The 14,487-nt window shown below is 38.9% G+C and overlaps 1 protein-coding gene across 13 annotated transcripts in view; it reads right to left on the bottom strand.

Annotated features, from left to right (window-relative positions):
* The window catches only part of SLC10A7 (solute carrier family 10 member 7), a 148,642-nt gene that overhangs the window by 63,650 nt on the left and 70,505 nt on the right, over positions 1-14,487 (bottom strand). The window lies entirely within an intron of this gene.

The raw sequence follows: 14,487 nt of genomic DNA, 5'->3' as shown, positions 1-14,487 counted from the left end.
CACAAGACAGAGGAAACAAAGGGGTATTTTAAAAAGGGAAATATGATTAACCCTTTTTGTACTAATTGATGGTTTCTTCTACCATACAGAATAGAAAATTATTTGCTTGTAATGCAACCAGTATTCTCTTAGGCCTGGGAATTCAACAATAATGTTGATTTTGAGCACAGGGAGGGGAGGTTGTTTCTATTTTAAGATAATGAATACATACTGAAGAGGAGTCAAATAGCATGGTTTACATAGAGGGAGGGAAAAAATGGTTCTGTCTTCCAGGAAACCCAGCAAGTTCAGCCTCAAATAAAATTGTTTTTGAAGAAGAAACTTAATGCACGCAAACACACATCCACACAGTCAATAAAAACAACAGCATTATTAAAGATATGCAGATCCTAATAAATTAGTTAGACTATGTTAGAAAGGATGCGGTTATTTAATCTATTATTTCTTTTTAGTTTTCCCAAATACATTTCTACAGACATTGTGACTGTAGTCCTGCAGGAATGATTATCTTGCATTTTCCAACCAGACCACACCAGCTGGTACACTACCAATCCACCCCCTGGGGAGGGTGGGTGGCAGATTACAAAATGTCCACAGGACATGCAAAAAATAAACTGATTGAAAACCCAGTTGTAACCCTAAATCTTTCTTGCTTTCTACATCTGCATAAATTCCAGAGTAACTCTTGAACTGTATTTTGATAACATCAACTTCTGTAGGAACTTCAGTAGTAGGTGCGTAAATATTCTCCACTTTGGAAGATGCGACTGAAGATGCAACCTTCTTTTCAAAAAGCCTGGAACTAAATAATTTGTGTAAGAAATTAAATTATATAAGCATTTGCTTTCAAATGGGAATCAAAAGCAAGATGTCTCAACTCAAATTATGCTGCCACACCACCTTTTCCAGAAGCAAATAGTAAATGGAATTACATGGTTTAAAAACAACTGAAGAAAATCTTCAGCAATCAGTAATAAGATTTGAACAGCCTACTCTGTGTGCTGACCTAATGTTACCTTGTGATAACTGTTTTTCATGCTTAGAATGGATTATTACAGTATTCAGCTGAATTGTGCATAAATTGCTGAACATTCACAGGTTGAATATGTTATCAATGAGTGAATAAGGAAAAAGGAACATAAAGCACCTTTTTGTGGCAGATAATAAAATAACTGCCTCAAAAATCACAAATCACTACAGCACACAAAGGTTAAAAGTACCAAACTGCAGAAAAGTGATTCTGTTTAGATTAACTAGGTGCCGGCAAAGATCATTTAGTTACAAAAAAAAAAAAATCCCACTTTATTCTGTTTAAAGAGTTACCAAACTATTTTATAGCAGAGAAGTTGTTTTGGAATTCTGACTCCAAACATGCTTCAGCACGACCGCAGTGATTATTATCCATTTCACCAATTCTATACAAGCAGTAAAAACTGCTTCTTTTCTCCTGGTGACAAGTTTTTGTGCTTTTGCAAGAGCTCATCCACCTCTCTAGCCTATTGTCCAAACACAGGGTTGAAAGCATGAAACTTTGGTATTGTTTTGCATTTTTTTGCATTGTTTTGGATATCCCCACAGCATAGACATCTACTTAATACACGTCTTAAAATGCCCAACATGCACATTTGGAACAAGAAAATGTAGCTTTTTGTTCATCTGGAGTAGGGTGGGCCAAAGCCCATATTCTTGTTATCAATAATGCCATACGGGTCTCAGAATATCTTGTAATTTTATTTTAGTTTAACCATCTGCTTCGAAGATGTACATTTTAAAAAATGTTATTCCTCGGGTATGGATGAGGATCTCATGCATGACAAGAAAAAAAAAATAAGCAGCATTTTTTCAATTACATGCTATCTCTAAAGTCACAGGTGACCCATTTGAACAAGGTCTTGCTTACAGCAGCCTGCCACTTTGCTGAGCACCCTAAATGGCTCATCTCACCTTCTTAAAAAAAAAAAAAATGACAACCACTTTGAAGCATGCATGCAAACAGTTGAATCTACAGCTCTGTTTCATCAAAAGAGAGCTGCCTACACTGATTTTGTGCTAGCAGGTCCAACAAAAAACCACCTCCCCAAGTCATTGGGGGCTCACCATTGCCATCTCCCTTGCAAGCAGAGAGAGAAGTGCTATCTAGGAAGGCTCTCGGGCTGCCCAGCGCTGCCCACCTCACATTAGCACAGGGAGAGGCAGGAAACTGGCATGAAGCCGAGTAAGGCAGCAAGCAAGAGACCCACGTGCACTGCAGTGAGTGCTTTGTGGGGTGTCCTCTGCCAAAGGTGATGTGTCACTGTTCACCTGGAAATGGTGACATCTGCATGCACTGGGCATACTGGAGCAGGTAAGTTGTAGAAAGCTAAAAACTCTGACTTTTTAGCCCAAAAGAATCAGAGAGGAAAAAAAAAGGGTGGGGGAAGGAGAGGTGGAAGTGTAGGACAAACAAAAATTCTCCAACTTCCTGTATGGGTTACACTGTTCAAACTTGCTGTTAGAAGGAGCCTGCTTTTCCACCATCTGATACAAACACTGGTTTTGGTTTAAATCATCTGCTCTGACATGTGGATCCTTGATTCCATAACATAACAGAGTATTTCTGGAGGAGCAAAATTGTTCCTGAAAACAAACCAGTCCTTGTCTAGCAGAGACTGCCTAGGCAGGGAAGGGTAATGGCGTGTGAGAGTGGAACCAAATAAAGAGAAAATACTTCCTTCACAGCCCCCACAAGAAAGCCTTTTTTGATTTGCACTCCCAAGGGTTCAAATGCCAAGACAGTATTAACTTGGAAGGTGTTTCCTACTTTAGAAGAGGTAAAACAAGGAAACATTTTATGAAATGGAAAGATGTTGTCCAAGATCTCTACCTTCCTCTTCTCAGGTCTTCAGCCTACTTTTTTAGCTCTGTCCTCCCTCCCCAGGCTTTGCCCCAGTTCTTCCCACAGCACCACCACCAGGCTGGAAGTTCACTGTACAGGATTAGATCATTGTGGAATTCAACTTCTAAAGACCCCAGTCCTCCATATCCAGGATAATTCCCATTCTGCAAAGAGGATACATTCCTTTTGAAAGTGAAAGCCCTTATAACTAATCAGTTAAACAACAGGCCACCACACATTCACAGAACCTGGACAACAGAAGCTGGACAACACATCCCTAAGGCTCTTAATTTTTACTGAGGACTTGTAGGATTTTCTAACCAACAAGAGACTTGTTTGGGTCTATTGTCATGATTAACTTCTTCCATGAACTGCCTCACCTGACAAACAGTACTCTCCACAGGAGTCAGGGAAGGAGTAAATCACCTGCCATCTCCACCTTGAACGTGTGAGTTTCTCAGAGAGTTATAAGATTTAAGCCATCCCAAGATCAATAATTGATCTGACTTTCAAAGTAGTTCTCAGGTTCCTCAATTGATCTAACAGAAATTAAGGTACGCAACCTCATGTTAGTGTTATGCACCATTGATATCTACCAGCTGACACTATTCCAAAAGAAAGAATAATGAAAAATAAAACACCATCATCCAGCTCAGTATCAGTTGTTAATAACTATTGGTTATTCATTATAAAGCAGCTTTAGTCCCCATCAGATGGAGGGGTTAAACAACAGCCTCATCCTGGCGTTAAACACAGATCCTGCTAGTATTCTGCAGACAATGCCTTACAAGTGAGAAATACAACAGCTCCTGGCTGTCCACGTATGCAAAATATATTTCAGAGAAGGGATCCTGACCCCCCTGTTGTAGTCACCGTCAGTTTATTACCAGCCTTTTTTGTTATAAATGTAATTTCAGTGTGAAAAAGATTCCTGAAGTTTTGCTGCATACTCACACAGGTGGCAGTCGAAAAAATAACTGCATTGGCTATTTACAATTGCACATAACTGTTTGTTACAGCTGTAAGGCAGTTCCACCTATACAGCAATGCAAATGCACGTAAGACAGGTTTGCATAACATGACAGTGGCTAAATCAAGGCCCTGCTATTAGAAGGGAACAAGGCCACCATCACCTTCATTTTCAAACTTGACACAAAAGGGACCAGACACTCTCATATTAAGAGCAGAAACAATCACCCTGTAGGTTAAAGTAACAATAACATGGACTGGTTGTTCCCAGTATTGGTGCTGTAAATGAGCTGCCAGCTCTCAAATGTCTTTGGAAACTTTTTAAGCACCCTGCTTTTCTGAGAAGGGCTTCGGGATCTGTGAACAAGAGAGCACTCCCAGGGAGCAGTCTGCCAGATGCCTGCCAGAGCATTCCACAAAAAAAAAAAAAAGTGTATATATATATATATATCTCTCAAAAATAACCCAGCAGTTTTATAGCACATCTTATACAAGAGAGTTTTTTAAATGTAAATATTATTTTTAAATTAGCATTTCTGTTTTGCCTACAATCAAAAGCATCTAACATCACAAATCATGACAAGTAGGTGGCCTAGCAACCTAGACAGACAGACAGAGGAAGTTCAGTCAGTCAGTAATAAAAAGCTTTGGCTGTCTGGCTTCAGGGAGAAGAAAATTGCTTGGATGATCACTTCAGTACTCTACTAGGTGATGCACTATTTTATTCTTTCTGATAGCTGCAGTTTAAAAGAGCTCAAAACAGGAAAATGTACATGTAAAGGCTGAGCAAAGATGTGGACTGAAGGTTTATTTTGTTTGGTTTCAAACTCACACTTTTCATAGAGCCATGGGAGCCAGAGACGGAAAAAAAGAAACTGTCCCTGAGCACCTGACAGTATCAGAAATGAAAACATCTGCTTAAGTTACAAGCTACTTGTAGAGCGGGTTTAAGAGCAAAGGGCTCTGCTGTGTGGGACAGCTTTTGCAACTGTGGCAGGTGTCACTGCAGCGCACTTGCCAACAAAGCAAAACAAAACATGTTTATTAATTGCAACGCATGGCTGCAATTAAACTTACCATAATTCTCTATAATACGTGAAAATGCAGCTTCATTCTAGTCACCCGCAACAGGGAGGCAATTTTACTTTGCTGCTTATTATGGACCCAAGCCTAAAGGTGCTGAACGTTTACATCTCATCCTGGATAAAGGCGACATTCTGTGCCTTGCAGGAAAAAAAAAAAAGTTGTTTTTTTTTTGTTGTTGTTGCTGTTCTTGTTGTTGTTTTCCATTTTTAAAAAAGAAGTGATATCAGGGCTGACAATTCATTCTCCATCCCTTTTCATTCTAGTTATATTGGGGGACTGGACTAGATGATCTTTCAAGATCCCCTTCAATCCCTAACATTCTGTGATTCTATATTTAGACAGTTACAGTGCTAAACTCCATGCTATCGATATGTTTTAAATTCTTCTGTCAATGTGACCAGCTTTTCCCTTCCCCAGGCTCTCTCCTCTCTGTCCCTCTCTTTGTCCCTTCCCTCCTCAAAATCTTTTCCTAAAAGACTGACAAAGTACAGTCCCCCAGAGGATTCACTTCCAAGTGTACCTCACACTGGTGCCTATATCCAGCAGGACGCTGAGGCTCTCCCCATTTTTTCCCCATAGATACATTTTGGAAGAACTCTCACTTAGTGATGAGATCAAGAAACGCCTTCTAACTTCATTACTAGTATCAATGTTGAAAAAACTCCAAATGTCAGCTTGTCTTCAGTCTGTGACAACTACTGACTCCTCGCTCAGACTCTGTGCTCTGATGACAATTGGCAAATAAATCTGATTTGGTCATTTATCCAGCAAGCATAGAGCATCAAGACGAACATTTCCAGACTTGACAAGTAATTGCTGTATTAAATACCCCACATGTACATTTCTCAGAAGTTGATGGCCCATCTGTAGAATACTTATTACTAGCAGCAATAACCATTCTGGCTAAGTGACTATTCTCTTCCAAGGGTAATAGCATCTGCTTACATAAAGGGATATTTTTGGCACATTCTCAAGGTCTTCTTTCTTCTGCCCTGCTGTCAGAACTCTAATCAGGTATGCACAGCACCTACAGCACTCCTGCATACGCCAGGTAATTAGCCTTTCCACTAATCAGAGAACACCTCGCATAGCTGCAAACGTACAGTACGCTGCTTGGTCCTTAACCCTCAGGTTTCCTTCGCTCATTTCTTAAAGGATTGACTGAACGCTGGCTACCTTGAACTACTCATTCAATGCACACCATTTAGAGCTTTCCAAATAAAATCATTTCTGAGCATTTTGCTGGGAGCTGAATTTAAAGACATGAATTATCAACGTTTCAGCTAAAATATAGCCCTGATCTTTCCTTTTTCTTCTAACAGTTATGAAAACAGAACCTCGCAAAGTGTTTCCTTGTGACCACCTTCGCATGCCTCTCTGCTTGAAAAATTGATTACCTTAGATAAAAACTAATTTACGCCCATGGTTTCTTAAGACAAGAAACTCACGTTTAAAGGGAAAAAGGCTGCAGTAAGTGTCTATGCTCCGACAAATGGCAAAAAACACAGCTGATTTAACAAATGAGTGCTCAATCAATGATGCACTGAGGCACATGACAAAGGGAAGTCAAAATCCATTACATTCAAGAACCTCCTTTAAATTCCACTTCAGTGCACTGACCCTGTTGCTCAATGCTAAAGACTTTACAAGGTTTTCGGAAACATTTAGAAGAGCTTTTGTTTTGGCATTCACTCAGCTGCACCTCACAATTAACACTGCCAGACTCCTTTCTAATCAATTATTCATTGCGATTACTAGCATATCTTTTGAGCATCTTAACTTCACATCAGAAGTGTGCGAGGGATGACACATGCATGTGTACTTTACAGAATAAAAGGCAGACTCTAAGCAGGTTTTAACGCTAAATGAGAACAAGGCTAAAAGAAGCGAAATCAACACTTTTAGTCAAAGTTGAGCTTCAGGCGAGCTGCAGGCAGTGCACAGCATGAGAGAATTTGGCTCCAGAAAGTGCCCATGTGTTGACAGCTGAATAAGAGTTTGAAAGCTTAATGGTAAGAAATGTTCCATCAATGATAATATTACACATTACTTACTCACTTAACTACTCGTCTTCTGCAGCCCTGACAGCTAATGATGCAAAATCCATTTGATAGTTTTACTATTAGCTATACAAACATGTTTATTGTGGTTACCATGCCTAATATTTCTACTAGTCAAACAAAAAGGAGGAAATAATTTGCAAGACACAACTACAATCCACAACAGTGCTGAGAAATTAAGAATGAGGAAAGATCTGAAAAGCTGTTCAAACTAAAGAAAAAACGTGAAATAATTTGAGCACATTTCCACAAATCTATTACCATGTGTGCAGGATAAATTATTATCAATTTATATTATGGTAGAACCTCCTCTACTAAACACTGTGTGCCAGCAGAGGAAGGCTCTTTGTACCATTTAGCATTAAGGCATGTAACTTAAACTTATAGGTTAGCAGCCTGGGCTTTGCATTTAAGCTCCATCAGAAATCTAACCCAGGCACTGAAGTTAGATGGTATAAATGTGTCTCCTCAAGCACGCAGACATTCCCTGTTATGAAGTTTTCAGTCCTAGTTTGTATCCATCTGTTTTACCTGGGTCATAACCAGCCAGCTAGGACACTCACTAGCAGTTCGGTACACCTAGCTAGTGTAGCGTGGCATACAGAAGCACAGCCTAGGTACAGTTGGCTAGGGTTTTGTGTGCGTTCAGCTGCGCTGCTGGTAGCATTATGCGATGTATGTGCATGCATACATCTCCAGACAAATACAGCCTAATTGCCTAGCATTTGTGCATTTTCTAAACGTCACAGAATGAGCAAAGTATAAAGAAAGAAGAGAAAGAATAAAATTACCAAAAGTAATCAAAAAGGTAGAAAGCCACAGTCATTAAAGTGACTACAGTGCTACCAGAGTAGAACTGTGGTGCCCACTCTAAACTTGTCCTCTATAAAATCCCATTGCCTCCAAGTGCAAGCAAGTCTGTAGTGGCCTAGTAACACGTCAGCAGAATGACAGAGGTGCCCAATATCCCTCTGTTCTGCATGCCCACAGCTGCTGCCCATCTGGGCTGAGAAGAGCACCTCTACATTTACTTTCCACACACAGAGATGAGCAATTATCTGATCAGGGCATCAACCAAAGGATGAATATTGTGTTCTGGTACCTGTTTTTACATTACAGAACCAAGAAATAAAATTCATTGGCAGCTGGAGTGAAACCTAGGGAATGCCTGGAAACAGCAGCCACAGATCCCAGCACTTAAAGTGAAGTGATACTTGTCGCAACCCTACCTCACTCCTTAGGTTTTCGAAGATCAAGTGGCTTAGATGAATAAGTACTGCTACTTAGTTCATTAAAGGACAGAGGAAACATACAGAAAGCTACTGATGTATATTTAAAATGATAACTGCTTTCCAGAACTAATATTCATTATCACACATGCTGTAAATATTCACAGAAAGTTTTAGTCTCGGTGTATCAAGAAGTATGCTTGAAATCTTGAGAGCAAAAGAACTTACTGCCATCAGACCTGTATAACTGTTCCCAAGCCAACAATGAAGAGATTTAAATCATCCTTGGAAGAATCAGCACTTAACAGAATTATTTAATTGTTCAGTTCATTTCTGACTGTACATCTGAAATAGGGGTAAACAATTAAAAAACAAATCCAGCCCTGGGATTATCAGTCAGGGCTCCCACTGAAGAAACCATTCGTATACAGCTATGGGCAAAGCAAACGAATATGCACACTTCACTGTCGTGATGTTCCAGCTTTCCATCACCGTAAATCTACCGATTCCAATGGATTTAGAATAGGGAAGAATTAATTTACATTAATTACAGTATTGTAGTTATATACAGTATTACAACTGAACATATGGTATCTTATATTCATATGGTATCTTATATTCTGTTTAGCATCAGAGGCCTGAACACAAACTAGGGCTCTGCAATGTAAAATGACAAACCGTAAGCCCTTTTGGACTGCTGTGGGTTATTTCTGCTGTAACACACGGGTCTGTTTCAATTATCAGTTTTACAAATTTTCATTGTCAAGTTGAACATCATCTGTAAAGCAGATCAAATGGTACCAACTAACCACACACCCACTCTGTTTATAACTTCGTGTAACCCTGTCCTCAGGGTGTATATGAACAATGTTTAAAAGAAAGCAATATGCCCAGCTGATCAGACTGGCAGCTGATCAGTATTTAATCACCAAATCCAATAAGGAAACAAATGAGGCAGAGCATGGGGGTGGAAAACAAAGGTAGATGGGAAATGTTAAATGAGCCACCGATTTATGGAAGATAAAAACACTCTCGGAAACAATTTACAAAACAATTTTCTTTTTACACATTTAATAAACATTCTGTCAGAGTAAACGAAATCTCAGAAGCTGGAAGTTTAAAAAAAATCAATTAAAATGAAGTCACGGGGAATGGTGGGGAATTGTTTCTGGCAGTTATTTGATATAGTATGGTTAATATTTCTAGTCAGGCAAATTAACAGTTCTGCTACTGTAGACTTGTGCTCACAATGCATACCCCCTAAGGGTTTGTTCTTAAAGTTAAAGAAATATATGCATATTTTTATATAGCTACATTTTAGATGTACAGTAGCAGTCATTTACTCTGCTAACTTTTATACTAAGGAATTCTACACTGTTTAAAAAAAAACAAAGCTGAAGAAAATGTATCTAAAAAAGTAACGAAATACACAAGTCATTCCATGGGTCCCATTTCACTTGAGGAATACCTTGAAAGCTCTTAGATAAAAACTTATTTCTCTATCCATCTGTATCAATAGATAAGCGTTTCTTAAATACTATTCTACTGTATAATTTGTATTGTGTCACACTCATATTGATTGAAGAAAATTCAAGCAAGGCAGTGTCAGTTTCTATTTCTACAGGGAAACCACTGAGCTGAACAGCCAGGCACGTAAGGTCAAATCAGGATTCAACTTGCTGTGTTGCTACCTTAAAATTATAAAACACAAAGGAGGAAAACAACGGTAGGCTTTGGAGATGCAATATAAATACCGGTAATTCAACTTTTTCCTTTTCATTATCCAATTCCTGTATCTCAGATAATAACTTTAATTAATGATTTTACTTTCCATACCCATTTCATGTATTAAAGTCATTTAAATTTGTAAGCCAAAGATGTATTTTCTTTGTATACTTCAAACTTTTATTCCTCTTCTATGCTGTCAAATGTGGCCACAGAAATAAGTTCATGTTTATTTAGTTTACCAGTTTATCTCCACATCCTGCTTAGAAGCTTCCTTGGCTTCAGCAGCTCATTGTTTCATCAGAGATTTACTTCATGTGCAGGAAGGAAGAGGACACACAGCATATCTTTATCACTTTACAAACACATTTCACTTTACATAGATGGCAAAAGTATGGAGAGGCAAATTGAACCCACCTCTCTTTGTTCAGAGGAGCGCACAGGGAAACATAGGTGCCTCACTTGCAGAGCTCACCTTCATTTACGCCTGACCTATATAAACTGAACAACTCGTTCAGCGCTGTCATGGCCCTCCACCTGCAGCCACCAGAGCATGGGATACAGAGTGCCTCTAGCCTGAGTGTTTGGACACCTGAGTCAGAGCCAAAAAATGGGACTTCAGTCCTGCCCACTGTGCAGAAAATAAGAATCCCCCTGTGGTGAACCCTGGGCTCTCACAGCTGCAGCTCTACTGGGATGTTCCAACATCCCCTCAGCCCAGCTCTTAGCTGCACTGCATACATACTCATTCCCTACTCTTCTAGATCAGAATGCTGCAATAGTATCATAGGGTGCAGAGTCTGCACATATTTCCTGAGCCTGTCACTGCCTATTAGTGACACTTTTCCCTTAACCAGCAGAACTTTTCAGAATTGCATACAAATTCATTAGTACATAACTCAGAGTCAACCAAAACTGCAAAGAATGGAGAAGCTTCCTGTCCCACCGTGGTGCTGTATCATAAGTAGCAGTAGAATAGTTCACTTGCACACATTCAGGCTTTCAAGCTCTAACAACATCATGAAAATTGAGCTGACAATACAATCATACAACAAAGGAAACATATCGACAAGAAGACTTGCACCTGAACTAAAGATTGTGCAAACTACAGAAAGTTTATGTTAGCGTGAGGTATTTTTCATAAAAGTCATCCTCCTTTTGCCCTCAACAGATCACACAAGATATTTATGCAAGTCCTGTGTAATGCATACATGCACAAAATGGTGAGCATACACTAAAAAGATAAGCAATAATTTTTAATGAGCACTATAGTTGTATCTTATTTTTTTCAGTGACTGCTTGATGAAAGAAAACTATTGTCTCAGCTTATTTATATTGTCCATGAAAGACTAAATGAGCATGAAACAAAGGCATCTTTCGTACCAACAACAGAAGCAGCATGTCAGAAACAATGCAATTGAAAGAGGATCTGTCTATTGATATAACACCAAGTCTGAGCTGGTTAACTTTGTTTCAAATAGAACAAAATAAATTAGTAGAGCACAATGCTCACCTTTCATACCATGTTAACAGGTGGCAGTGTTTTTCTTTGATCCTTGTTGTGAAGTGAAATTCAAAGAGCATGTTTAGTTATTCTTTGTTACATTTGTATTTCCCTCTTCTATCAATAACTACATTTAAAAAAAAAGGAAAACCCCACTCATATTTAACCTTATGAGATAAACCTGTCATACGGTGCACACAGACATCTTGTGACTTTTATTTGAAGGTGTAATTGAAATTACCTGCTTTTGACCACTGAAAGATACTGTTTTGCATAGAAGTCTTGTTTCCAAAATCAAGATACACAGCTGAAATTATCAAAAGGGATGTATTCAAAGCAGCATAGGGTAGTTAAGTGTTCATCTTACTCAGTTGGGCATCTCTGTTTTTTAAACAACAAATACCCTGACTTTTTAATAAAAACTATCCCACTTTGACATCATGGAGATGAGGCCAGTCATCATTACCTTTTAGTAAGATGAGCCACTCCGAATATTTCTCTCACAATGCTGCCAAGTTGATAAAACACTTAAAGGAAGAGAACAGTAATCAATGAAATGGTGAAAACAACAAAGAAACTATAAAACTAGGTAAAACATGTATGCTATATAGTCACTAACTTACACTTCACTGGAATAGCAAACAGAGAAAAGGCTGTGAGTGAAGATCCTCTGCCTGTCGAAAGGACAGCTGGATGGAATGCACCCAGCCGGTTAGGTGATTTGACAACACCAGCATGGCAACAGAATAAATGGATGGGGAACCAACCAGAGTTCAGTTACCTTGAGTCCCATAGATGGCTACAACAGGGAGATCAAAATGACTGTCCACCACAGTCATTAAAGACAGTAGTTTTAAACCAGCACCTTACCTTTCTACAAATGCATTCCTGACTTCGTTTTCTTTCTTTCCCACCTCCAAGGAACTCCTGCCTCATTCCCTGACTTGTTCTTCCAAAGACATCATTCAAAGTTTGTTGCCCCCGTGGCCAAGTTCAACTTTGTTCCATCAGTAGTTTTGGGAAGTACCACTTGTGAGTATACATTCACAAACACTGACTGAAAGGTGCCTCCTCGCACCACCGCAAACCTAAATTAATCCAAGTTGCCTGTGTTGTAAGAAATATGACAGATTCATTCCAGATGCTCATAGGCATCCGTCTATGAAAGAAACCATCACCACAGGGCCAGTACTCAACCTGATTAACTTGGGCCAATATCACATCATAAAATCCTCAACACTTGTCACCAACCATCCAGAAGACTCATTTTTAAAAGGCCTCAGGAGCCAATTCTAGTTCCCCGAAACAGCGTCATGCACCAAAATGCTGCTGCAGTTGTTCGTGCTGTAGCCATCAGGCCCTGCACCTTTCACTGTCATTACTGTCACCCACATCACACACATCTGCCAAGAGCACCTTCTATAGCTGCTGTGAGGTAATAAGGATTTAGACACATTTATGTCTACACTTTTTTTTCAGCAAAGCAAGAGAGCAATGATTAAAAATGCGAAATATCACCTGGAGATTAACCCAATTCTTTGTGATTTGTTATTAACAAGAAAGAAATTCCCAGTGAGTTTGCACGAAAATGGCAAAGAGTATCACATTGATCCTCTTTTCCTCAAATACTGCAAAGTGGGATAGCCATTTTGTGTTTTGTTTTTAAATTAAAAAAAAAGAACCAAACTTGCTTTTATTATTTTTTAAAGTTAGCTAATCTAAACCAAAATGGAAAAAAAAAGGAGAGGGGGGACCTATGATGGCTGTTTTTATTTACTGCAATACAGTTCCAACAATTAATAAATAAACTTATTTCCATCAAAAAAACATATTGTTTCCACCCAGACTCACAATACAACCTAGAAGCCACAGAATCTCTCTCCATTGTTCTATTACCTACACATTAGGTGAACTTTAGAAATTAAGAAGATAATTAAATTATAGAGTGTAATTAATCTAAGTAAGTCACTGAAGAATAATGGATCCAACAGAAAGCTCCCTAATAATCTGCAGATAGAACTATGAAAGAATATAGTGAGTTCAAAAAATAGGCTATAAGGCCAAAGAGGCACAAAAACACCTTTTTCACTGAAGTTAGCTTCTGAGTAGCTCAGCAAAGACTCTAGAAATAAGTATTTTATCAGTACAAGCCTTGGTGAATGTATCTGTAGCTACGGCCTTCAAGACCGCTTGGTCAGTCTGAATATTATTTGAGAAATGTCATCTCTGTTGGCAATAAGATGCTTTCTGCTGATCCACTGCCTCGGTATCGTGCATCTGCTTCTTATACAGACAGCTACAACACCATAACGGAGGACACTGTTCTCTTTCTGACTGAGCACTTTCAGGCTGCAGAGGAAACAAAGCCTACCCATTCAGCATTTTCTAATGAATCAAGATGTACCGCTGGTGGCTGAGGGATGTAAAATGTCCAACAGCTAGGAGAATAGCCCCAAGCTCTTGCCAAATTATGCACTTCAGTATTATAGATCTGCTAGCAAAATGTATCAGATTTTCCTCCAACATGATACTTATTCCTTTGGACAAAGAGAACAGATAAAAATAAGTTGTTCAACAAAATCTGTTACCCAATGGAATAAGGTATTCAACAGGGACAGGTTTTCAGGCACAACAGAATACTGGAGAATCTCCGATGACCAGCACAAGCTCACAGTAAATGCAAATGTATTCACTGACATAAGAAACACTGGAAAACTTAGAGAAATAAATTACATTAATATAAACATAAAATCTTGTTCTATTAGAGAACCTTCCTGAAAAGTTAACCATCCAGGTAATGTGTATATACAAGGCAAAAAATACAAACTTCCATCATTTTCAAAAAATGCACTGTGGATCAGGCATGATGAAAAAGTTCATTATTTTACTGAAACTGTATGATCACCCGTGGTCAACAACATACATACAACGCAGCTCTCTGTATACTTTGTTTATCCCCATCTCGGGATAACCTCAATCTCAAAATGAAGAACAGTAGCAACTTGCTAAAAAACAACAGGAAAAAAAAACAACCACCAC

The sequence above is a fragment of the Cygnus atratus genome, chromosome 4 (assembly GCF_013377495.2).
Source record: "Cygnus atratus isolate AKBS03 ecotype Queensland, Australia chromosome 4, CAtr_DNAZoo_HiC_assembly, whole genome shotgun sequence".
Lineage (NCBI taxonomy): Eukaryota > Metazoa > Chordata > Aves > Anseriformes > Anatidae > Cygnus > Cygnus atratus.
This window is presented reverse-complemented; position numbering and strand designations above follow the sequence as displayed.